We start from the raw sequence: 27,759 nt of genomic DNA, 5'->3' as shown, positions 1-27,759 counted from the left end.
TGAATGGGGGAGAGTGGGAGAGAGAGACAGGAAGACAAAGTTATTTGAAAGCAGCTATACCAAGAAGCTCGGGGTCAACAGGTCAGCACTTAACTGCAAGCGTCAAGTAGTTAGCTATCACCACCTGCACCTTCCTGGGTAATTGTTCTGCATGTGTGTGTGTGTGTGTGTGTCTGAGTGTAAAATGAAGCAATTTGGAACCATTGTGGCCGATCCTCAGCCATATGTTTTAAAGGGCTATTGACAATATTTAGCTTTTCGACAGCCAGCAGTGGCTGGAGATAAATGCATACTTAACGATGGTAGAGGAAAGAGTGAGAGGGATGGGGAAAGAAATGGAGAAGATGATTTTGTAAAGGAGAAGAGTGAGGATGGGTGTTAAGAGGCGGCCATAGAATTACAAACTATTGACTTGACAATGAAGCAAGGAGTATGGAGGAAGGCTGGCTACCTAAATCAAAGAGAGGGAGAGATTGACAGAGTGAAAAGGGGGAGGGTGAGACATGAGGAAGATATAGAGGGAGGAAGGTAAGAGAAGCTAAGACATGGACAGAGAGAGAGAGAGACAGAATAGAGAATATGTATAGAAAGAGAGAACAAAAGAGTTGGATGCTTTTAGAGCCCACATTAAAGTCCATCATATGACAACTATTGATTTTCCATTGACTCTAATGGACATTATGGGCCCTATATATTAATCTATAACCATTAAACCATTAGCTACTGGGCTTCACACACACACACACACACCCCAGCATTCAAAGTTAACTCAGTGAGAAGCAGAATAAAATACTGTTGTTATTTTGCATCAGTTTGTATCCCTTTCAGTCCGTTCTGAGTGTACTTGCAGCAGCATCTGCACAAACAGGAAGGTCCAAATCACTCACACTCTAAATGCACAGGCATACCATGTGCATATACAAAGGCAGCAAACATTCACAAAGACACTCACACACCATGCTTTCCCTCCTTGCCTATCACATACACAAACACATCCATTCTGCTCTTGTCAAGTGTAATAGAAGACATGGGGGAAAGACAACAGGATAATAGGATTATTATTCTCCTCTAATCTCAATGAGTCAGCACCACACCGCCTGTGTGTATGTGTGTCTTCATTTAAGTAGTGTCTGTGTATATTTCTGTGCACTCATGCCTGTTTATTTTGTGATTATATTCTGTTTTCACCTTGAAAGACTATGAAACATTAAATAGAGAAGACATAAACAATGGGAGTATTTTTAGGTAAAGGATGAGCATTCATAGCTTTGAATAACGGATGTTTGTCAGCATGAGAAGTTAGAAATAACTGAAGACACTGAAATGAGTAATTGTGGTCATGGTTATTATGGGATATAAGGTTTAAAACTAGCAATACAGGGACATTTACTTTTGACCACTTTGACTACCTAAGTTTAATCAGTTTATTGTTGACCCCAAGTGAATTTTTGTGCCAACTTTAAAGGAATTACCCCAAGTTGATCCTGATATATCAGTTTCATAAGAATGAGACAGATGAGGTCACTGTGACCTTGATCTTTGACCCATGACCACCAAAATCAAAACAGTTCATCGTTGAGTCTAAAAAAATGTTTGGGGCAAATCTGAAAAAAAATAAAAAAATAAAAATCCTTCAAGGTATTCCCGAAATATTGCCTTCACAAGAATAAGACAGATAAGGTCACAGTGACCTTGAACTTTGACCTAATCTAACCAGGGTGAACATAAACTCAGAAGACACCATTTAATAACTGTCTGAAATCATACATAGTTTAAATTTTGCCATGCTTCTTTTATAATAGAAAGATGCAGTAGATATAAATGTTTTCTTCTTGCTAAAAGCGGGCTGTTCACCCTATCTTTCCTAAGTATTTAGTGGCTATATTAATGAATTTGAAGTTTCAAATGAAGCCTTTACTTGAGCCACCATTAGTAGCAATTTAATTTATTTTTATTGCACTAAAACAGCTTGGCTTCAGCTATGTTGTCATAAATCAGTGCCACTTCATTCCAACAAAAGACAGATCTTGGAACTATTGAAATCTTAATGAATACGTAGCATTTTAATTGAAGAAATAATACCCCTTTGGTCAAGGGAACACTCTCAAGTCTGAACAAATTTGTCTCATTTTATCACAAGGAAGCCACTAGCCAGGGGACTATTGAAGTCCTAATGAGTTGCACTATTTTATCTTGAGAAGACCAAGGGACTGTTGAACTCCTAACAAATTAGCACTATTCTAAGAAAGCCCAGGTTTACCTTAGCCAAGGGACTATTGACTTGCTGATTAATTATTCTCACTTCACTTTAAGAAAACCCAGAGTACCTTTAGAAGGGGACTGTTGCACAAGGTCAAAAGAAGTTAGTAATGTTTGAAGGTGAGGAGCAACTTGTGCTCGTGGAGTATATGTGTGAGTCAGCATGGCAGAGTTGGCGTTAGAATGAGTCACAATGGATAATACTTTTATTAATAGAGCTAGTGTAGGAGGCAGTTGGTCACATACATATGCACACACATGCATACACAGCAGTGCAAATGCAATTAAAGTATATTTGATTGCCGTATCATTTCAGCATTGTTAGCAATTTTGTACATTTTACATAATTGAGCACTAGAATGCTTCCAGCTGTGTACAGCACAGCACTGATGTAACACTGCAGTGAATGTGATAACCTATTTAGACACTCCACAGTGGAGGACAACGGGCATGAAGAAATTTAATTCCAAATGTCTTTCCAACAAGAATGCAACAGTGCTAGAGACCTGCAGTAAAGTATGCATCACAAACACTGCATGCTGCTCCAGGGCCTTGCTCAAGGACACACTGACTTTTAATCAGGACATACTGTACTTCACACTAATGTGCTATCATCGGGGCTGGCAAAAACATGGCTGTGGGATCTCTCCAACAATGATGAATAGAGCAGAAGGTAAAAAGCCAAGGGTTGCTCATGGCATTAGCCTAGAGAGGACAAAGAGAGGACATACACCTTGTGGGAACTTTTTTATGTATCATGGATAACAGTCAGTGGGCAAGTTAAATTTTATCACTCTGGACTGGTTATGGCTTGAAATCATTTAACGATATTGCCAATCAATAAAAAAAATTGCAATATCTGAGATACAACCAATATTTTTCTATTAAAACAGTCTTTTAGATTTACAATAAAAGTAAAATGTATTTAGGGTTTCCCTCATATTTATTAACTGTGGCAGCCTGCCATGATTAAAACATCTGCAGCCATGCACTGATTTTTTGTATTTTTGAGCTGGGTCATTTATTAATTGCACAATGGCATATAAATGCTGTTTAGTGATTCATATCACCACACTCTCGGAGCGCAGCACACACCTTGGACACAGACTGGGCAGCAGACCACCTGGCACAGGGAAGTATAAACTTAACAGTTAATACTTTTGGGTCTTAAAGTTGGCTTTCACTCGCCTCTGCATCAGCTGCTGCTCATATCCATCGATCTGATCAGCTCTAATCGGTTTGACAGATCAGTTATCCACACTGTCCTCAAACTGATGCTGACAAAAAAAAACAACTCACGACAAATAAAACAGGAAATAAAACAGTCTCTCAAGGAATGCAGCAATTGCAGAAGCCAAGATGACTTTCACAGCCCACTGCCACCCATCATTCACACTCCTTACCTGCACTTTATGATTTAGGTATTTTGTTAAAAATTCTCAGCTCTTAAACCTAAAATGATACCATCAGTGTTATTTTTTTCCAACTTTGAAAAACTGCCTCCAGAACCACAGAAAATATAATACAACTTTTTTTTTCCAATGCTGAGTAATACTCCTTGTGGCTGAACTTTAAGTGTAAAATTGTGGTGCTTTAAATCTGACCCATCAAAGAATAACTAAACAGGATTATGAATCTGACCAGTCATGCGATGTCAACTTTCCATATTTGACTGCTTTTGATAGTCATCGCTATGGGCACATTCCTATTGATACCAGTGATAGTGAGATTGGACACCCAGCCCTGCTATGGATTTTTCCCATTTTATGCTTACGTGACCTCACAAGGAAACACACACAAATGCACACAAGACACATGCACACACTTGATTTTGATCTGTGAGTTTCCTTCAGCAAATGAACAAATGTAGGACACACTCAGCAGCACATCAGTTTTGCCTGTCTCTCTATCTATTATTTGGGAATATTATCTATTATTCAGACCCGTCTCTGTTTCATTCCTCTATCACCCCTCTTCTCTCGCTCTCTTGCTATGACCTCTCTCATTCCTCCCTCTTCATTTCTCTCTCTCTCTCATGCTCTCTCTCTCACACACACACATACACACACATTCCATATCTCCTCGTCTTTTTCAATCTCTCTCTTCCCTTCTCTCTCGCGTGTGCTCGCTGTTATCTTCTGTAAAGTAGATAAACATCGGTTTCCAGCAGCAGCCGGGAAGGGGGAATAATACACAACATGTTCATGAGAGGTGGAGGGTAGCAGCCAAAGTCAAGGTCGAACTGCGTGTGGTGTCTGTGTGTAAGTGTATGTGTCTGTGTGATTTACAACCCCATCTCCCCTGTCTTTATCTGTATCCTTATCCAAACCTTGGCACCATTTTCCTCAGAGAGTTGACACAATATAAAGTGTGTGCACACTCTCACAAACACACACACAGACACACACACACACATGTATACACACTTGTCTAAGGCAGTGGTAGATTATGAGCCGGTGAATACAGGATGATGCAGAGTAGCCCGACTGACATGAATCACAGCCTCTCTTTTCTTAGCTATTCCCTGTCGTTTGTCTCTCCCCTTTCTACTCCTGTCCTCCTGCTCATCCCTTTCCGGCTCCTCTTCCTCCTCTCCTCAGCTCTCCTACTTTTCCTTATTACTCTAATATCCACTCCTCTATCAGCCTCTGTCCTTCTTTCCTTTTGTTGTTTATCTTTATTCATCTTGATCCCTTCTCTCTTATAGTTCCTTTGTTCCTTCTTACTATTTATTTGTCAATGACTAATATCCTTCTTTTACTTAGCCTATTAAGACTTTTACACTTTTATGTAATATTTATGTGTTAGGTGTGTTATGTGTTAGGCGAGCTGGATATGTTGTAGCAAAAAGCCCATCAACTGACTGAAACACAACTTCTTCCCTTACCACAGATTGTTCCCTCTGTGTTTTTCTCTTTCTATTTGGCCACATCCTCTTTTTTTCCCCTATAGGATTCTTTAATACAGAAGATGTGTTGGGTGGTTGTGACTGCTTTGGGGAAGTTTAAGAGTAACTTTGAGTTGGGCTATCATTGCCTCTGTTGAATTATTTACCGTAAAATGAAAATACAACCCCAGAGAGTGCCTACACAATCTAAATACCAACAGTCCTTTGAAACACAAATAACTGCAACTGCTTGAATATATACATGGCAAGAAATATGAATAATTTTGATGCAATATAAACATGTGAAAAATATGTTTTCACTCACGACTATTGACTATCACAGACACAGAGAAAAACACAAGATCCAGCTTCTACTTTCACTTCTTCCCAGCATTGTTTATCGCTGAGTTAGATATGATTGCCATCAACCACAGATCAAGAGTTTCCTGTGGGTCAACAAAAAGTGCAGACCACCAAGAAAAAAATTCATGCCGTTTACTGACAAGAAAACATAACTATCAAATGTCTAGATGACTTCGTTGTATATATGAAAAGCTTTAAAAGGATGCTTTGCTGATTTTCAACCAGCTTTGTAGCAAAACAATGGGGGTAGAATGTATAGTTAAACTGTAGTAAACGTTCCTCAATCTAACCTAGATCAAAACACTTTAACTCAGACCAAAATCCAGCCAAACTTTTAAACTATGCAGTGCTGACCAAATATAAATCAAGATTATGCTGTACTGCAAATTTCTCTCTTAATATGTTTTTAGAAAAACATTTTTTGAACAGGAATTCATACTGCTTTCTGCACAGTGAAAATGAAGGCTAAAAATACTGAAATCTAAAATAAGCATGGCTGATCAAAAATCAGCCAAGATTCTGTCTCTGCATTAATTGTTTTTTTTTTAAAAAAAGTGTTTAGCTTACCGTTTAACTGTGATTTCACATGGACCAGTCCACATTATGTCACCCATCAGTGGGAGTATTTATTGGTCTGGTACAGTGTAATGCTGGTAGTTGTAGGTTTTCTTGAGCAAAAATGTCCTTTTTTTCAGATTTCTCTGGTCATGTAGTATCAATTTCATCTTTCTACTGCACTGATAGCTTTGTTTTATGTTCTTTGTATCAGTGAAATACTTCTTAAATGTCGATCACCTGTATGCTCCATATTACTAATTAGTAAAATTACTGGCAACTGTTACATAATAAAAGACCTGCTCCATCCTCACCAGTGAATCCCTCACAGTAGATGTGTTGGTGCTGTTCTCTAATAAATTATGACAAAATAATATATTTTCCATCAAAATCCATCCATATGCAAACAACATTATCACACCTGAGTTAGCTAACCGCATTAAATGTTAAAAAAGCAACAGTGTTGAATATATGCACACAAAGTGAGCAGTCTTACCTTGAACAGGGTGTGTTTTTGTAGCTTTGTGTGCAGAGGCTTGGAAAAAGCTAGCTGGGTTGCTAAGGTCGGTTGAGGTGCAGCTGCTGTCAAAGGCAGGGCGAATGTTAGCTTAAAACTGGAATTACCACGTGCCTTGTAGATGTAAACCTTCGCCAACCGGTCAAGTTGCAGTTTGCATCCATGTCTGTCCATGACGACTGAAGAATTTAATAAAAGCGAAATGAATGTTTCTCAAATTGTTTTTTAAAAATATACCGCATTCACAAGTTGCACAGACAACCAGAGCACACATAGCCTCCAGTTACAGCATAAAACCGCATAAATGTCAGAGTTGTAGAGTACACAACTTCACTCCAAGTGCCTTGTAGTTTTCCCAAAAGTATGTCTTTCCACCAAACTCCAGTTTATCGCCGTTGTTTCAATAGTCCATTTCTTCATTTCCCTCTGTTTTACTGTACATTTGTCAAATCTGTAGCATGCTATCATCAACTCAGGTTTTGTTAGCCCCCTGTCTGAAATCCTCATGGCAACAGGGTCTGTGCTAATTACTGAGTTATTGAGTGCAGCTGTGCCGCTCAGTGCCTTAAGTACAGTAAGGGAACGTGGAGTGCATAATAAAATAGGCCAGATAATACAAATGGATTCATTTAAAAATAATAAAGTAGACTGCATGTGCTTGTATGGAAAACAGTATATCAACCATTTTGAGCTTTTTGTTATCTCCTAATATAGGCTATGTTTATTTATTTATGTAGGCCTATGTGAATTGAAAATTGCCAGTCAAATTACCTCAGGCTCTTAAAAGGGAATTATCATTCATTTAGACTTTAAAAGCTACCATTTTAAATGAAAATCACTGTTTAGATATCTAGCCAGCCAATCATATTAAATATAGCTACAAGGTTATATGTAAGTGTGTTTGAAGAGAAAGATAAAGTGTAAAAGCTTTTTTTTTCTCAATGCAGCTGCCCAACCTTATCTCTCAATTGCTTGACATTTATTCAGACTGTGGAATTTTCAATAAATGTCACTCATAAAGAGTAAATCCCTTCAAGTGTCACATCTTACAGGTACTTTACAAGACAAATATACTGTACTTACGGCAGCAACACTTCAGACTATTCAGACAAATGTACTAAATGTCACCCGACTAAAAGCAAAGTGTAGTGTTTTTTCTCCCCATTCACACATCTGTCTCTGCTCATTACTTCTACCCACCAGGTTGCTTGGTGAAACTGCTTGATTTGTTTTAACAGGAAAATCGGTGTACCAGTATCACAATAGGTGAAAACAAGTAAGACACTATTTATCTCTCTTTTGCAGGCATTCATTGTGGAGCTGATGACCCAAATCTAAGTCCCTGTAGTTCAGAGGCATTGCAGCGCTTTGTGTGTGTGTGTGCGTGTGTGTGTGTGTGTGTGTGTGTGTGTGTGTGTGAGAGAGAGAGAGAGAGAGAGAGAGAGAGAGAGAGAGAAGGAGAGTCACAGTGCTTTTAAACTGCAGGGGTGGAAACTTAGTGCTTTTTATCTAGGGAGAAAAAAAAATAATGAGTGTGCACCTGTGTTTTGTATACATGTGACTCCAAGAATCTGTGCTAGTCTGCATGAATGTGTCAGTGTACCTTGACAACCTCTTCACAAACCTGTGTGTGCCAAGCATGCCTGACTGTTTTGGTATATGCTGTGTGTTTTCACACTTTCTTATGCAACTGTGTGACTTTGACCACACACACACACACACACACACACACACATACACACACAGTATCGAGGAGCTACTTATTCAGTGATAAAAGGCGAGCCAGAGGGAACCCAGTAATTGAACTCCAGTGAGCGGAGCTTGGAAGCACCGTGCCGTATCCAGGGTAATAAGAAAAAAGTTATTATTCACCTCAAAGACACACACACATACATATGCACACACCACAACAGAGCACATATACTGGAACGCATACAAAAAGACACACTTGGGCAAGAACCACAACAACATAACATTCACACAACAAAACGTACAGGCCCGCAGTCTGTAGATTTCCTACTGAACCAAGTTTGAAGGATGATGAAGATCAGAGTGTGGAGCTGTTGAATGAGCAAATAAACTTTGAAATTATTGACTTTCACACTCCCTACCTCCTGCTGTTCCACTGAATAAATCAGCTCTCTCTCTCTCTCTCTCTGTCTCTCTCTCTCTCTCCCTCAGTTTGGATGTATTCAGTATGTTCGCACACACACACAAAGCAAAACAGAGAACAAGCCCTTGCTCAGACTCAGATTGCATACATGTGCAGCATGCAGGCTCGTGTGGTGAATGAATGTTCTTGTGTATATACAAACTGTAACTGCACATGTCACATTATTAATAAATCAGACAAAAATGTTAAAAGATGCACTTTTCCCCCACTCAGTTGCCAATTATGTGATGTTCCTTTATTTTGTTCTTGTTTATACTATTATTATTTATTATACCATTATTATCGAATATTATAGACCTGGACATGCATGCATGTATCTAGATACTCCCAGTACTCATCTATACAATTTGAAAGAAGCACCTTGCCATATTGGTACGTGACGATATGCAGTTTTTTCTGTACTTGCACTAACCAAGTACAGAATATCACTGGGCACAAATTTTGTACGCATTCATGTGTGGTCCTTGGTTTTAGTTGAAGTTCAGTTTCTTGTCAAAAGGTTTGTTGTTTATTTTTATTATTCAGTTTTTCTATTCATGTCTTTAGTCCATCCATTCATAAATATACAATAAATATACACATATACAGAGCTACAAAAAAACACAGGCCTGCAGATATCTGTCAGTGAAATCGGCAATTTAGGCTGATGTAAAACTTCAGTGTTACTCACAGTGTGCACCATAGTAGAATGAGCATGACATATAAAGATATTTAAATGAAAAACGTAATTGACTTCCATAGAGATAATGGATTTTTCTTTATACTGATAGAGCATTGGTCCATTAACGATCTCTCCTAAAGGTCAGTGTGCTGCCTTCAAATCCACATGAAAACATCCAAAGAAGTGGGTGGACATATTTGAAATGGCCCAACAAAGTCAGAAAATCAGAATCACAAGTTTATCTTTTATAAAAAGTGGTATCATTTTTCTGGCTTTGTATATTCTTATTTGCCAGGGCTTTTTGATAGTAATTATTTTTTTTTTTTCAATTAAAGCTTTTTAGTCATCAAACTACTTCTATCTAATGCTGTCCAGTGATATTTCCTTAGTCACCCACAAAAAATATATCTTTTAACATTGGCACGGGAAGGTGGGTGCTGAGGGTGCAGCAGCAACCCCTATTGACAAGGGGTGGAACAACATAGTATGTCAATAGTTGGCTATTCTACCAAAGCTCATGGGCTATCTGACGATCTGTGCTAAATGGTGAACTGCAAATAGTAAGGTGCTTGATAGGAAATATATTTAAGAAAAAAAGTTGAAAATGTGTGAATTTAAATCATTCCACCAATCTCACAACGTACAACCTAATCATTTCAGCTCAAAGTCGAAAGGTTGGGGTCAGCATAACTTGGGGAGGGATTTATTTTAGGAGTCAATCAATAGTGCAGATAGGCTGACTAGGCTGAGACTAGGCTCAGTTTTGGAGCTGCTTTTTAGATCCATAAAATTCCTTGGACGCAAGGGACTTCCACTGCGGGAACATAGCCATTGGGATGGAGTTTTATAGCCAGTATTAATGGAGCAGACAATGAGCAGGCATATAATTTACCCAGGGCACGTGAGTGGCTTCAGCAAAAAGACAACATGATGTCCAGCACCATTTAAATTAAACGTTAGAGATTTTGCCACATGCAGTCCTGAGAGACATTGTGTCAGAGGCGAGGGAGCACACATTCTTTGGACTGATGAAACCAGAAATGTAAGTGCATGTGAGGAATTTTTTTTTGAAGCTCCTGTGTAAGTGCTTGCACTGTATACATGCCTGCACATTTTTACTATGTGTACCCTCCAGCGAAAAGATGTTCCTACACACATGTCCAAAATCACTAAGACTTCAGAAATGCTGGGACAGTAAAGTAGGCAAAAGAGAGGGATAAGTAAAAGAGGAGAAAGAAGGGAAGACAGGAGAGAAGAGCAGGTTTTCGATTTTTTAATCTACAACCTCTCTGCTCCCCTGAATTCATTATTCACACCTGCCTTTCCATGGAACCCAACTGAACCATGTGCTCAACACTCACACACTCACACTCACACACACACACACACACACACACACACACACACACACACACACACATACTCACATACCCACACAGACATGTAACATCCCAATTGGAGCAAAACATAATCTTCTTCCTAAAATGCAACCATCCATAGTCCCCTTCAATCTCAATCCACCCCAACACACCAATACATAACAACCCCAGCTGTGATTATCTGTAGACTTATTGACCCCTGTTACTGACACCCTATTGATCTATTCCCCAAGCACGCTTGTGTGTGTGTCTGCAAAATAATAAAAGCAAGGCAGTTATCTGTCCTCGCTACCTGCTGTGTATGCTGTCTTTTATCATGGAAGGAGTCACAAACCTTCATCAGTCAACTGTGAGCTGTGTTTATGAATCAAAGTGTACTGCATATCAGGTCAGTTTAGGTTTAGTTTTCATGGTGATTTATCAACATGCACTATCTAACAGCCAGCTAATCACATTTGATAGCCAATGCAAATACGCACACCCGCATGCACAGACACCCACACACACACACACACACACACACACACACACACACACACACACACACAGATCTACACGTGTCATCATGCACACAATTATTCATTCAGGTCAGGAAGGATACATATGGCATGGTAATATATCAATGTGTGTGTGTATTTGAGTAAAAGCACCCTTGATTGGGATTCAGAGGCTTTGTGGGGTTATCAATAGGCAGTGGGACACTTAACATGGAAGGGGCTGGAATTTTGACATGACTTGCTTCTTAAATGTTAATTATCATACAATAATTACCAAATGAGGTAATGGTGTTAGCAGGCTTATCACAATCTTAATGACAGAACCAGCATTGGTGTAATTGTACGAATGCAGAATGTGTTCAACCACCAGACAATATTTGTACCCATGCCATCTTCTCACCAACTCGAGAGCAGAGATTTTTTATGGGGAAACCATCTGAAACTGAAAAACCGAAAGACGAGCCTTGAAGGGACCTCACTGATACTAAACAAAGCCTGCGGCTATTAATAGAATGTGAGACAGTTAGAAAACAGGGATCCATATAAACACATTTCTGTTGGTTACACTGGATGTCCTTCAGTACAACATAGGAAGAACATAATATAGCAAACAAACAGCAACCCAGTATTTTAAAGGAACGAGCATTACAGGGATAAAGACCTTTAATGTAATTAGAAAATCACCTTGAGAGTGCAGACCTCTGCCAAGGCCAAACACCTTATCTCACAATGTTAACTAAAGTGGAGAACTAATTTGTGAATCCACCCAGTGATTCAGATACACCCCAAAATTTATTGGGTTCTTCCCTAGGTCATGCTACACCCCTCCAGCGAGTTTCATGAAAATCAGGCCAATAGTTTTTGTGTAATTTCTGCTGACAAACAGATAAACAAACCTAGCCTGGTATTTATTACATTTCCCATTGTAATCCCTGACTCTGTTCATTACTGAGAAAAACTACATACTTAAGCGTTACTCTCTTAAGCGTTATGTTGTATTTTAACACAGAAAGTCTACCACTCATTCAAGATTTTTTTCTTTTATTCATTCATGTTCAGGAATAATACAAGTAGATGAGGTAAAACTGATATATACAGTGTATGCATGTATATATATATATATATATATATATATTTGTTTTGGGTTTTTTTTCTCAAAAAAGAAGACAAAATAAAACAGCATGTGTCACACCAACACTCACAAAAGCATAACTACCTGGATTCTTTAAATGGTAATTCAAAGGTAATTTAAATGGTAATGGTAATTGTTATTTTTTTGGACTATGTGGCCTGTGCTGCAAAGCAATTCAGTTGCTTTGCAAGAAAGCTTGAGTATGTACTTCATAATGTAAACTTCTATTACAGGAAATGTACTAGAGTTTATGAGATAATCATTCATTTTTTTTTTTTGTCTCCATGGAACACCTCCAATGGTTATTACTCCTTTATGGGAGTTAATCTGCTTTCCTTCACTAAAAGGTCAGAGATCATTGTCAGCTACAGACCAGAGCTCTCAGTCTTGTTGACAAAGACTGCAAAGCGGTTGATGTCCTTTAGCACAGGACCTTGACCACAAATCCTTTAAAGACAATCTCCCTCATCACTGGGCCACCCAGCCTCTTGTAGCAACGGGGACATCAAATCCCATTTAACACTAAAAATCCAATTTAATTATATTCAGATTTAATTAAATGTGCTTAAAATCATATTTTCCCATAATTTCAGCCTTATCCATCAACCCTTTGTGTTAGCCGACCCTCTTGGATGATCCCACAGGGTTTTTTTTTTCCTTGTCCTTTTTTTCTGTGACACTTCAGAGCAATTAAAAATTTGGCTTACCTTAGTATTTTACAACTTAGCACACCGTCACTGCTGTGAGCACATCAGACAGGCTGATTGCTGCTGTGAATAGTGTGAGTGTGCATACTAAGGTATTCAAGTGAAACGTGAAAAGGCTGAGCAATTAAGGCGAGATTGAAATGACTGCATATCATGAAAAGAGAATTTGTTTTAATAGATGGGCATGGGGTCTTGGACTGACTCATCGTTGACTATGAGTTAAGGATAAAATCATAGAACATGGAATTTTCTCGGTGACAGCACCAGAGAAAGGCCACACACAGCCAAATCAATAGAAGAGAGTTAGATTAAATGAAACTGCATGCTGACAGCACAAAATGACAGAGACATTAAGAGAGCCAGGCATAAAAAGGGATGACTTGAAAATTAAATCAATAGTGAGATTTTTGGATGGGTGGCTGGATGATTGGAGGGTTTCACATGCTGACAGTCAAACTGCCGGTAAGATTGAAAAGGACATTTCTGATGGAGGAAACATGACATGATTGAGCTATTTAGAGGAAATGTGTAAAAATGTGAGGACACAAACAGGGATTTGAAAGTATTTATTGTGTTTGGAGTTGTCGGAATGGACTACCCAGGAAACAGCCTTTGTTCTTCTGCAACCCTTTAATTGTATTCTGTTTGTATTCATAAAGGATACATGTTTTAGATAAAGCAGTGATTATCATCCAAGACTTGACAAAGTGAAATTACAGATGAATGTGGATGAAAGGATGGAAATTTAGACAAGCAGCTGTGTTTCGAGGATAATATTGCTCTTAAGATATGCAGAACTTTGTTTCCTCTGTCTGTATGTGTGTGTTTGTATCTCAGGCCGGGCGTGGCTGACCTACATTATGCTCTCCAGCTGAACGCCTCATACACCTGCTGCTCCACACACACCTGCTGATCTTTGCCAGATACCTAATTTAGGCCCGGCCTTCCTCTCCACACATTGCCAGTTCGTTGTGAACCCTTCTGTGATCCAAACTCACCAGCCACCATCCAGCCCTGTCTAGCCTCATAACCAGTCGAGCTCACTGTGTTTGCAGTACAATAGAGCTCTTTGTCTTGTGCTTCTCCAAGTTCTCTTGTCTTGTCAACTTATTCAACATGCCCCACAGGCTGCCAGAAGCTGATTGTACAGAAAAGCTCAAGGCTAATCATTCTTTTTCACACTCATCCCCGGTGAAAGAGTCACCTCTGTTCAAAGACTGTGGTTGCACAATGTAGCCTTGATGTGTGACTGTCCAAATTAGATGAAGCAGGTTATTTATGACAAAGAATGTAGTCAAGCAAACTTTCGTCAGTGTCAAGTATTTTCAAACTCAGATAGGGAAAAAAAGAATATTGCAACTTTAGCAAAAGGATCTCAGCTCTAGTTGCCATCCAGCCGCAAGTAGGGATGACTTTAGTGAGCCGTTAAGTGCTGTCAGCACTGAGAAAGCGTGAAAAAAGGTAGCCCATATGGTCAGTTTCAGAAAGCTGTGCGCAAAGCAAAATAAAATGGACTGTAAAGTCACCTTCGAAAGCGCTTCTGAAAGAAGTCAAGTGCATAATGCGAAAAGTACTGTGTGTGTGTGTGTATCTTGACATCTCTCGCTGTGTCAGGGGCCTCTGCTCTGATCCCTCTCCTCCTCCTTCGAGGGAGCGAGGGAAGGATCATTCCTTCTTCAAAGTCTGTCTTTCATCTCCACCCCATCACACCATCCTCTGGGGGGAGGGCAAAGGGGAGCGGCACAAGCAGACAGGACTGGCTTTTTATACATCCATCTCCTCCCTTGTTCCTCTCCTCCTTCTCATTTTCCTTTCCTATGCAAGTTTCCGTTAGCACCGTTAGCCCTTTTTGACCTGAAAACTTAAAATATTTTTTTTACTTCATCTTTCTTTGGTTTCCCCCCCCAAGTTATCCACTTGCATTAACTTTGCTCTCCTTTTCCCCTCCTCCTTTTTATTCTCATTTCAGTTTCTTATCATTTTATCCAAGTCCTAGTCAGCTTGAGAGAAGAAAGGTACAATGTATTTACTTACTGTATGTGCTGTATTTTTTTTTAACATGATTGGTTGCTATAAATACTTTTTTATGTTATTATTAACAGCTTATTAGTATCACTCCTTAAAATCAGAAAATGAGATAGCCTTATAGCACTCCCAGGTCACTTGGGATTTTTGGTTAGAGGCCTGAAAAAATGTCTTTGGTTAACACACATTTTAGAGATTGTCATGTAAGTACTTACCCCACTTGTGTCTTGAAAAAGGCAGTTGCTGACAGGTTGCTAATTGAGACTACAGAACGTCATCATGCCAAACACACCTTTGCAGCCTTGTTGTGGTGGTAACATTAAGTCATTGGACTGTGATGTAGTTTTTACTTGTGGCAATTGCATTTGGGCTTCAAACTTCCTAAAAGTGGTGCTAATTTGAGATTATTATCTTGCTGAACCGTAGACTACAAATAATGGATGTAGCCACCGTGACATCAACCACTGGTTTGTGGACTGCCATTTTAAAGCCTTGTGTTCGTCATTTGGTTGTTGTTTTTTTGGACCCAGAAGTGATCATATTTGGACAAATAGTTGCGGAGCTGTGGAGGAGCAACACTGGGCCTTACAAAAAAAGGCTGTTCATTCCTATGAGAGCTGCTTTTAATATTTTGGCTCTTTTAGACTTTCCAAATGTTATAGAACTGGATGGCTTAAATCTAGAAAATGAAATGAGTTGTTTTGTGGGGATTTTAACGTTCACAAAAAATTATTGACCGATTTACAAACATCAGTAAGCGTCACTTGACCGACCTGGAGAGTGAAATCCCACTTGTGGCCACTATGTAAACTTTGTATCATTTTCTGTGTTTTGGAGCTAGCTTCAAGCAACCATTGAAGGAATTGTAGTTTTTGGCACTTATTTGTTGGCTTCGTTCCTATCCTGGTAGTTTGCTGCTGGTGCTGAACAAAACCTGTTAGAATCATAATCATTTGTTTGCCACAGACCTTTTTTTTCTGCAGTACTGCAAAGTCAATTGAAGGATTTTTTGACAAAGGAACCAGGTTGACATTAACTTCCGTGTCTGCCTATAGAAAAACGTTATCCCTGGAGCACTCTATTTGTTGCTTCAACAGTGTTTTTGGCGATAGCATCTATTTCATCCCTCAGTTTTTAGAACCTGTCATGTCTGTTGAGAATCTTGCTGATGTATCCAGAAATAAGCACACATACTGTATGTTTTCAGACCAGATTAAATTACCCATGTTTTGCTCCACTTTGCTCTCAGGCTAAAAGGGTTGTTCGAGACACCCTGTTCCAAAATGGCTCAGCGCCGATGAAGTGTGTGTGGCAGGCTATTTTCTAGTGTCTCCTCACTTCACAATTGAGCTGTATGCTTTCAGAGGCTCACAAACCCCCGCCACCACATGCTCCTCCCCTCCCTCACCTTCCTTGTTCATCACCCCTGGGGACAGACTAAATTTACTGCTTTTGGTTCCCAGGAGTTTGAGAAATGCTGTTCCAACAGACTAACACAACCTCGGGGATGGTTAACACTCAACTCCGGGATTTACACTCTGCATGATCACTTTGACGCTTTATCCCACACAGACACACACAAACACACACATGCATGGCTGTGTGATGGTGCCAGTCTCATAGCTTTCCAAGGGGATTTGCCTGGGATTAGTGTGTAAAAGCCAGTATCCACTTGATAATGGTGTATGCTTGTTTATGGTTCTAGTCCTGTTACAGTGTATGTGCATGTGTGTGTGCATGTGTGTGTGTGCCTGTGTGTGCATGTGTGTGTGTGTGTGTGTGTGTGTGTGTGTGTCAGAGAGTGTGTACATGTGCTTTTGTGTCCCTTTTTATTTTGGCCACTGGTCAAAGAGGGCACTTCATTATCTGCAAGCTGCCTTTCATCCCATGGAAATCTCATTTAAATCTCTCTCTGACTCTCTCTACTCCAGTATATCGATGTAATTTTTTTTCCTTTCTTCGACTCAGTAAGTATCGCATTCTCTCTGTCTGTGATTCTCACTCAACCCATTTCTGATTTCCCCCTGGTCTCTCTATCATAAGCAGAACACACAGTATGCTTTTAGATTTAAAGTAGGATAAATGCAGCAAAGTTATTGCAGTTTTAGCTAATTAATCAGCAAATTAACTAACAATTTCCTGGAAATTCCAGGCCAGAGTTACGACAATTCACTTCTCTGTACCTTATATTACTTGGAGCACTCAAAACATTATTCTATAAATCATGTCTATTCTTCATAGAGCTGAATCAAACTAATTAAAGGTAGTAAAAGTTGAGCTATGAGGAAATAACTTTTTGTTACATCTTAAAATATTCGCCCTCATCCACAATTCTCTTCCGTAATTTATTCTGAAAAAATAGGCTGCATACATTAAAAAATGTCACTGCTTTGTAGTACGAGCAGAGTTTTTTCTGCACAACCATTTGACAGAGGTTGAAATAACATCAGCAGCTTAGTGAAATCTCAGTGGATGGAACCTTTCGAACTTACCTAATGAAAAAAACAAACAAAAACACAAACAGTCATCAACCAGTGAGTTTTTGACCAAAAGTAAAAGAGTAACCAGAACTGTTTCACTAGAATTGCGTTGCTAGGCAAAAGCTTGGGTCCATGTTTACATCTTTTTAACTGATGTCATTCACATCTACTGAAAACATTCAGACTGAAAATACAATGGTCCCAGTTAGAATGTGTGTCTCGTCAAGTTTGAAAGTCTATTCCTATCTCTTTTACATTTGCTACTGCAAAATATGTTAGCATTAGGTGACTTAATTTAAGCTACTTCTCATGAGACTCCCGATTTGACTTAAGCTCCTCTTAGGCTATCCAATGTTCATAAAAATGAAAAAAAGTCATTAAAAAGGGTAGACTCATTGTATAAGGAACACTTACCAACGACTGACTGTCATCGATGTGATATTAACTACTTAGAGCGGGATAGTAGATGTGTTGTAGTCTCTCAATCCTCAGCTAATATTTGGCTTTAAGGTGGATGGGGAGCTATTGATAACCAATCATTCATTAGACTCTTGACCTGGAGGGTGATTTAATTCTCAAACCAGCTACAATGGACCATACTTTTCACTGACCATACTTTTCACCGTCCTTTTCACCATCCATCATTAAGCAGCTGCTGCTCATAGAAATATGTGAAATAGAATCAAACTCTTAATATTATGAAAAATATTATGTGGTGGTGGATACAAATTTGTCATAAATTGACATGTTGGCAACACAAAAACAATGTTGATGCAATGTAAATAAGAATCCTTTGTTGTGGTGGACAGACTGACTTAATATGAAGAGCGAGAAAGTTCATGTTGTGTGGGTTGGTCCAAGAAGCATGGACTCTCAACTGGAAGACTGCTGCTTGTGTCCTGTGTGAAACCAAAAGTCATTGTAGTTGCATGACTTTATGGACTTATAAACCTTAAAAAGAATTCTATGCAGCTGCTTAAGGTAACTATGCAAATTATGTGAGTTTCTGCCTTGCATGTCCCATAGGTAACCCAAACCACAATCTTCTCCTAAACTACTTAATACTTAAGCATTTTTATTTATTTTTATAATCTTTAAATCTAAACTAAACTACATTCTCCACATTATATGTGCTTGAAACTGTAAACATTGGCAATAATCTTTGCATTTGGATTGTTTTTGGCATCCCAAATAATTTTAACCCATTCTGTGCCCACCACCACATTAATGTTGTGAAGAGGTCCATTCCATGTATTTCTGTGAGATGCATGAAGTGGCTGCCAACAATGATGGAGTGGTTGTGCTGTTTTAAAGTAAATGAATGTGCAAATACTATGGCTAATCATGGCTAGTACTTCCTACACCCAACTGCATTTTATTAATGTCCTCCCTCTACAGTAGCAGGCAGCTTCATTACACAATCTGTACTAATGCTCACTCATTTACCAAATACACGCGCCTACTGGGAGGTATTTATTACTCTCATCCATTGTCTTTAAAAAAAGACCTATATTAGGGGATTAGGTTCACTCTTTCCCCAATGATCAGTTAGTTTAGATGCCATGACGTGTTTGATAAATTAATTACTAGCCATTTAAGATCCAGTTATAAAATCCTAGGTAAACCGAGGGTTGGAACAGCCTCTTGTTGTTGATGCTAAGACGCAGCTGTTGTTAATAATCATTTGTTCTCAGCTGACACACTTGGTTGAATTAAGATTCATTAAATCAGAGAGAAAATATCCTCTAACTCCAACAGTGCTTGGGCAAATGCTAAAGAAATGTGTTGCTTTTTGTGTGAAGTATTTTCTTGGTTTTAAATATTTAGAGGCAGCCAAATATGCACAACAACACAATGATTGGGGTGTAAAGCGGATCACACCTGCATGTTGCTGACCTGGATACAAAAGTTAATGCTCTTCCTGGAGAAAAAAAATGAAAAATAATGCTGTACAAGTGCAACATAAATAACCAAAGGGGATTTAAAAGCTTGCAAGTAGTCATGATTGAAATTGCTGGTCAAGGCTGTGCACAGAGTCACAAACCCCATGCAATCACAATCATCATAATAGCACATTAAATAAACAGTTAGACTTTCATTTGCATAAGTTACAGTGTATTGCTGCCTGTGTGCTGATTTTTAGAAATTTTCATTATATTGGTCACCACTGCCCTACTCACATCTTTCCATTCTCTGAAGTACAATTTGATAAACTTATTGCATTTCACTGGCTCTTCATTGAGACTGTGCCTTGTCAACACATTTCTGCAAAAGTCAAATATAAAGCTGTAAGTGTTTCCATTTCTCTTGTAGTGTAATTGACTGCTGATTTTGTCTCACATATGAAAAGCTTTGTGACCGAACCAAGCCAAATAACTGAATCTCATTGGAGATTGTCAAAACACACACATGCTGGATGGAAAAGTCAACCAGATATTGTGTTTTCTAACCGAGCTGTCATTTCACAGATTCCAGGTTTCTGCAGGACAACACTGAAAGGCAAATCTCATTCATTCCTTGGAGCACTTTGCAACGGAGAAAAGGCTGCCTTTTATGAAACCTGCCAATTTACCCTCACACCAGCACAAGTTATTTTCATTTCCGCTATGATGTCTTGCCAAGGCACATAGTGTCTGTCTGCCTCTTTCATCGTCTGGGATTGTGCTTTTCCACAGGTATGCCAAAGCCAAGGGCCGTGCTTTAAATTCATTATCAGCTGTCTTAAAGATGAGAAGCCAATCTGTCTGAGAGGTGTCTGGAAGGCTCCGTAACGCCGTCATGACAGAATGAGCTGTAGTGAAATGCCAACACACTCCCTGGAGAGTGTGTGTGTGTGTGTGAGTGTGTTTACGAGTATGAGACAGAGACAGCAGAATGAGTAAGAGGGCAAGTGCTTTTTGTGTGACAATGCCTGTGTGTGTAAAATGGGTTTTTAATGCCAATGTTATGGCTTTAGCAATGCAGAGAAAAGCAACATTTTGGCTGCCAATAAACAATAAATTGAATAAAATGAGGTAGCTAAGCGCTGGATTACAGCTATTGTACTTCCTGACTTATACACACACTCATTAATATACAGGCTGGATATAAAAAGAAGACGGCTTCCCCATTACTCTTTGGAAAGGTGTTTACATTTGGAAAACAACCAAACCAATACTGGTAATTTATTACTAATTGGATGTGATTAAGGAAGTCTTTACCTCTCACATGGTGGAGGTTCTTCACAGAGTTCACCTAGTTAGTGATTGTTACATCTTTGAGGGGGTATGACAAATACTTTTACATTATCAATTCACATATATATAGTTGAAAAAGGGGCTGCATGTTTTCATCTACAGCAGGCAGCTGTTTTTAGTGAAAATGTCTTAAAGGAATACTTCACCCGCAAAATGATAATTTGCACAAAGTTCTTGATGAACTGGCGCAAAGAGGGGTCACATTTAACAACAGCACATCAAATATCCTTAATTAGGTATCCTTAATCGTATTATTCAAAACACTTCAAGTACCTGACATGTTCTCATCCCAAATTGTCACATATTTCTGCTTTGTCATTGGACTTCCCTGTCTACATACTATGCTCTAAGTATCTTTCTGCGTCTGCTGTTGACATTCTGGGATGCCGCTACTGATGCTGGAATGTCAATAAATGCACAAGGTGGGATTAGTCTACAAAAGCATGGATGGTTAGGTTTAGGCAAAAAGGGCACATGGTAAGGTGTAGGAAATTAAACATGACATTCAGACAGTAAGCAAACACCGTACTCCTGCATGAAAGTCCGGGATTTCTTTGTTGAACTCTGCTCATGCATTTTATTGGGTAGAGTTCAAACACACGTGCTTGCCCAGGTGCACTACTCATCCATCAGTGAGAGGGTTTGCCTGAAAGTGTTTAAGGTTTTGGTAAAAATGCACGTGTTTGAAAAGTATTGTGTATATGACTGAATACATGACACCAGTGCACTGAGTTAAGTGAGAGTCAAATTAAATATGGACCCCATTATTAATTTTTAATATGTTTTTGAGTTCTTAGTTCACTGCAGAGGCATGCAAGAAAAAACAAAGTTTTTTGGTCAAATTCAATGTAACACGGTTGAGGGACTGATACTGAAATGATCATTTTGTGGGTGAAGCATTTCTTTAAAATCTATGGTGCATTATCTGGCCAGCACCAGACTGCAGAGATGCATCGTATGCGACTTATTGGCAAACATAGTGAAGCATTTAGCAGCCAGAGAAACAGTTATTTTTTCTCAGGGGTTGGTGGAGACCAAAATTAGAACTAAAACCTGAGTTAATGTTGAATTTACATCCATCACAGTGGTAGAAAAACAACTCCAAATGAATGCTACTGTTACTCCATGTCTGCCAAAACCTGCCAAAATGAGCAAGAGATGATGGTCTAGCTCCTCTAATTGTAATGTTTTTTTCATACCTTACTCATTTTGGCTTTCATTTTCATTCAATTCATCTTTCAGCAACTTCCCTCCTTCGGTCCCTGTTCACAGCTTACCTCTGCTTACCCTCTCTCTCCCGTTTTAACCTTCCATCGCTCTGCATGCAGTCACTCATTAGTCTTTCAGTGGGGTTGCAAAAAGAGAAAGAGGGCGAGACAGAGGCAGCAGGCAGAAATGACAACTGGATGACAAAATGATATTCAACTGGGACAAAGGGAGGAGGGGGGGTTGAGACAAGTAAAGAATGACAGGCAAGGTGTAATAAGAGACTGACGGGGCACAGAGAGAAGAGAAGAGTACAGGGTGAAACAGTGAAGGTTAGAGAGAAAGAGGGATAGAGATAAAGAAACAGAGGCCTTGTCAGCTAAGTAGTGTTTTCATTCTGCATCATGTGCAGAGATACAAACAGCATTATGACACTAACAACACCTTGACAACAGCCTTTCACAGCGTGATAGCTGTGCGTCTGCTTCATACTGTGTGTGTGTGTGTGTGTGTGTGTGTGTGTGTGTGTGCGTGTGCATGTGTTTTACAGTTTCTGCGTGTTCATGCAATCAAGTTTGTCTTTCACTTCCATGACTACACACTGAACACACAAAATATTAACATCATTTTTTGGAGGTTTTTTTTTGAAGAAGATGCCTGCAGGGATGTTTTTTCATATGTCTGTGTGTTATAGAGTGTCTTTCTTTTCTACAATATATTCTGAGGGAGAAGAGAGACTATTAGTATTGAGAGGGTTGAGAAATTGGAAAATATAGTCAATGTAAAAGAACTGCAGTAGTCTGCTATCATAAGATATACTAATCCAGAAACATCACATGATTGTGTTTCATTATTTCTCTGAGATCTTTTTATATAAGTATATATATATATATATATATATATATATATATTACTGTACCCGGAACAAGAGATGAGTATGATAAAATTAGAATCTAGAAGACAGTATCCAGATTCGACAAAACTGAATTAAAAACCTGTCCAATAGTAACAACTGCATATCTTCTCTATTTTAAGTCATAGTCATAGGTAAGTCATCTGTAAAGACAAAAATGGGTGTGAAGTGAACTACAATTCCCAAGGTGCAAGGTCCAAGGTGTTTCTGCAAGAAACATCAGACTGGTTTTACAGTTTAAATTGGTTCACTTTTGCAACTGTGGCACCTCATTTTGTTAAAAACTTTCTCAGCAAAGTGTTTAAATTTGCTACTGATCTAATTCTTGCCTCTAAATGTTTTCTGCTCCATGGCAACAGTGGATGATCTTTTTTTTTTTTGTAGTATTATTGTAGTAAGTATATAATAAGAACCATCTGCCATGGCTTAATGAAGAAAACATATCTCATACACTGAGTAAAAATAATTAAAAAGAGTGGTCCAAATGTAAACATATATGACTGTTTTATTAAACTGAGCCCAGTGTTATTAGATAGCATATTGTGTAAAGAAAAAAAGAAGAAGAAAGAAATACAGACAGGAGAAAAACCACTTCCAGGACTAGTAGCCCCTCTTACCTTGTAACTGTTACGGGATGCCATAAAAGACTGGTATCAGAACCAACAGAAGAAGCCATATTTCAACTGATGTGTGTGAGAGTGATCAAATTATGATCCTTTTCTAGATTTATTTCATCCCATTGTCTTCAGTTAGTTCTAGCTGTCATGCGTGTTATAAACTGACAGTGTTCATGCAACACTTAGACATGTGTTTTTGAAAGTTAATAAGCTGCTAAATTCCATACTGGTCTCTGCAGCATGGAATTGGTCTAATTTGGAAAATTAAATCAGCCTAAATAGCCACCTGCAACGTCTGTGATGCCACTGCCAAAGGCATTAACAGATGGCTTTCGATACAACCAATTCATAAAGCTATTTTTGAGATTCTATTTGCCTCATACTTTGTAAGGATATCATTTGTAAAAGAGATTAATATATATATATATATATATATATATATATATATATATATATATATATATATATATATATATATATATATATATATATATATATATATATATATATATTGAAAACTGCAGAGATTCAAAGTATTCAATAATCAAGCAAATCTCACACAAAATACACTTTCACCAAATATAATTGGTTTTTATAAATGGGATGTATGTGATGCATGTAGGTTCCTTTGGGGAGCAGAATAATATACATATTGTATTGGGACTTCTCATAGGCAGATTACTCAGTACTCAGTCCAAGTATTAGATTGGAGCTCCCAAAGTCTAACACATTAACCAATTAACATAAAGCTGGGCGGAGTTTTTATTGATCCTGTATGTTGTATTTCTTCTCACTACACATTTTAATCAGCCTTTCTGCACAGCCATAACTGCTTTTATGCTCACAGTGTGCAGATCAATTAACCTGCCACCAGTGGCTGCTCACACTGAGCAAAAGTACAGAACCCTTGGTCGGATTTGATTTCAATAAAATTCATAAAACATGCTGCTTCCTCACCAATGTAAAAAGAAAAAAAAGAAAAGCAAAATGTTTTATACTAAGCATAATGAAGACCACAGGTGTATTTATACTGAGGTCATTATACTATTCAAACCTCCTCCCCATTGCATTTACTGCTTACATACTTCATTGCTCCCTGTTGGGAAATTCTTTTTTTTTTCTCAGCCGTGTCCACATGGAGTTCAGAGGTCAGTATCATTTCCTGAATAGCACCACTGCAGCTGGCAGCGTTTCAATGTCAAACTAACAGACATTAAAGAAAGGTGGATGGCTGCTGACATGGGGACTTAAAGCTGTGTCCTTTGGTGAAAAGGCAATTTCTGAATCACTACACTGAGAGAGAGGTTTCATGTCAGGGCCCTTTTATTTCTGAAGGAAAACACAAGCATCCTCCCAAGCTACTGCTAATGAAGCAGCTCGATGGCTGCATATTCAGCTCTGCAGAACAATTCTCTGCTCTGTTGCATATGCTACCTTGTATTTATCTTGTCCAACTGATATAAGAGCCCCAGCACACTAAGCAATTACTATAATAATGAGGAGCTGTTTACAAATGTCGGTTTCACTCCATTGTTAAGGAATTTCAAGGTTACAGTTTTGCGTTCTAACTCTTCCTTCTCAGAAAAGGTTAGGAGACTATTTTTTTCTTTTCCTGGTGAGTCACCTGAATTTCCTTGAATTTCACTAAGCCTCCATCATCATAAGATTAGACAATCAGCAATGGAATCAGATTAATTACTATAACTACTGATAACACACATCCAGTACAAATGCACACACACAATTGCAAAGTGGCTGTAACGACTGCAAAGAGCGATCACACGCAACACACACACCGATGCATGCCCTACCTTTACTAATGTAGGTTGTGTGAAGAAGGAGGGAATATGTACTTTACTCCTACTCACCTTAAGGTGGAGAGGACACAGTTATTTATCTCTCTGCTTAGCTTTCAAACACACACACACACACACACACGCGGTCAACTACACTTAAGACTTCAAATGGAGCGAGAGGAGAGTAGAGAGAGACCCTGTAATGTCAGGTTTCTTTGCTGAGAAGATGAAAGGGGGAAGATCAAACAAGCGGTGGTACGTGATACAGGAAATGTCACCCCCCCACACACACGCGCGCACACACACACACACACACACACACATATACACACACACACACACACACACACACAGATAAATGAACATACAAACATCCACAGGAAAAGAATGATGATGGAACGTGTGTGTCCACTTGAGAGCCAACATGGACAAGTGGCAGCATGTTTTTGTGTGTGCACATGTTTGAGCATGTGTAATTTGCACAATGCCATCCATGTTGTCTTTGGTGTAATTAATCACCAGCAGCAGCTCTGACCAGCTAAACAGAACAGCATCAGCATGCTTTTTTCAAAAATGTATATATTTACCACCAGTCTGCACTGGGACCTAAAGCAAGGTCACTGCAATATTAAAATGAGCTCATTAATTACAGTCACAACATTTCACCATAATAAACTACTTTAGAAAAGCGGCTAGTAAAGTTGACCCACTCTTATGCAAAGTATAAATATAATCCACTATACTTTACATTTTTAGAATGAAAGAAATATTATCCTATTGCACTTTGGCACCACTCGGCTTTTCAAACAGTGGATCAAAACCATAAGGTGAGAAACCACAGAAGTCACTTTTGATGTCACGTGGCTGGTGTCACAGCTCTAGTAGTAGTACTAGAGTGAAGATTTTTCACATGTAGGGAATGAACACTCAGCCTTGCAGCTACTCTTACCAGCCACTCACAAGCTTAAGCATATACTAAGTGCTATTCCTTTCAGTCCGAAGAAGAATAAAGTGTTTGAATCTTACCTGAGGGAAAAGGAGATGCATTAAATGCCCTCTGCGGTTTCTAAAACAGATCAGCATTTTACTCTCTGAGATAAGACCACCCTTCTTTACTTTCAGCAAGCATGACAAGCATATCACTGTGAAAGGAAGGTATACACCAGAGCTAGAGTTAGTTCATCATCACAGCATTTACACAGTTTCAAACGCCGTCATGCAAATAGCTATCAAATCTGAAAAAAGCTAAAGCAAGTTGCAACTGGGGCTGAAAAATGAAGTCAACATGGCAGTGCCAAAAACTGTAGTTCCCAAGATGGCCAATTGAGGCTGGCTCCCAAAGCAAGTCTATGCCCATAGACCCCGATGTTTAAATGCTCAACTTTACACCAGAAATACACTTGAATTTTCACAGGCATTTCCGCTTGTTACATGTATATGGTCTTTTACAAAATACTTACAGCCTAGGTAAAACATGTCTTACATATATTTCCTAACGCAACAAAAGCACATAGATAGATTAAGAAAAAAAAAGAAAAACATTATGGTTTGGCTTAATATTCAGCCATGAAGTAAAAAATGGACTCCTGACCCAAATATGTCCACTTTTGGCCCAAAAAATCTGACATAACAACAGCAAAAATGTAGAACCCGAGGCTTAAAAATGGGAGTCCATAAACCAGTAGGTAACGTCATGGTGGCCAGGTCTATTGTTTTTATACAGTCTGTGGCTTTAACCCTGTTATGAACTGGCAACTTATCAAACATGTATCCCTAACTACCAGCCCCACAAAGACTGAGAAGCTATGGAATACGAATGGATGGGTGTTGTTTATCAAGACTTGTAATATATACTTGGTTCTGGAAACTATAACTCTTGTAGTAATAGCCTCTTTTGTGATGATGAAATTAGCCCTTAAATCATCCAAGTGTTTTTGTTTGCCCACAAGTACTTTTTTGATGGCTAAACTGTTATCGATGTAACCAAACACAATTTATATTCCTTCGTTCAAACAGCTTAAGGTGCATTACCATCAACCCATTAGGCTGGGATGCAACTTAACCTGGCTCAGGAAGACCCAAGACAGATTGCAATCAAGAAGTGTGATGTGGAGACACATCCACAATATGTGGCTAAGTGTAAATAAATGTGTAGTAAAACACATTTGCATTTTGCATAGATACTGGACACATGAAATGACAAGTGTAAATGGGGTCTATGAGTATTCCTTGTGTCTCATTTTCACTTGCACTTCATGAACATCACACAGCAATCTTGTTTGTTAAAGACAATACAAGCATCCTTTTTAATAAATGTGGCACACCTGTCTCTTTAGTGAATGCAACCCGCTCATCC

General features: G+C 38.8%; 1 protein-coding gene across 1 annotated transcript in view; it reads right to left on the bottom strand.

The window, feature by feature from the left end:
• sgcz (sarcoglycan zeta) overlaps positions 1 to 27,759 on the bottom strand; it is a 407,248-nt gene that overhangs the window by 304,091 nt on the left and 75,398 nt on the right. The gene's annotated exons all lie outside the window — the stretch shown is intronic.

This window comes from Plectropomus leopardus, chromosome 3, assembly GCF_026936395.1.
Source record: "Plectropomus leopardus strain MGB_pleo_1.0 chromosome 3, ASM2693639v1, whole genome shotgun sequence".
Taxonomy (NCBI): Eukaryota; Metazoa; Chordata; class Actinopteri; order Perciformes; family Serranidae; genus Plectropomus; species Plectropomus leopardus.
Note: the sequence above shows the minus strand (reverse complement) of the source record. Positions and strands in the feature narration are given on the sequence as shown.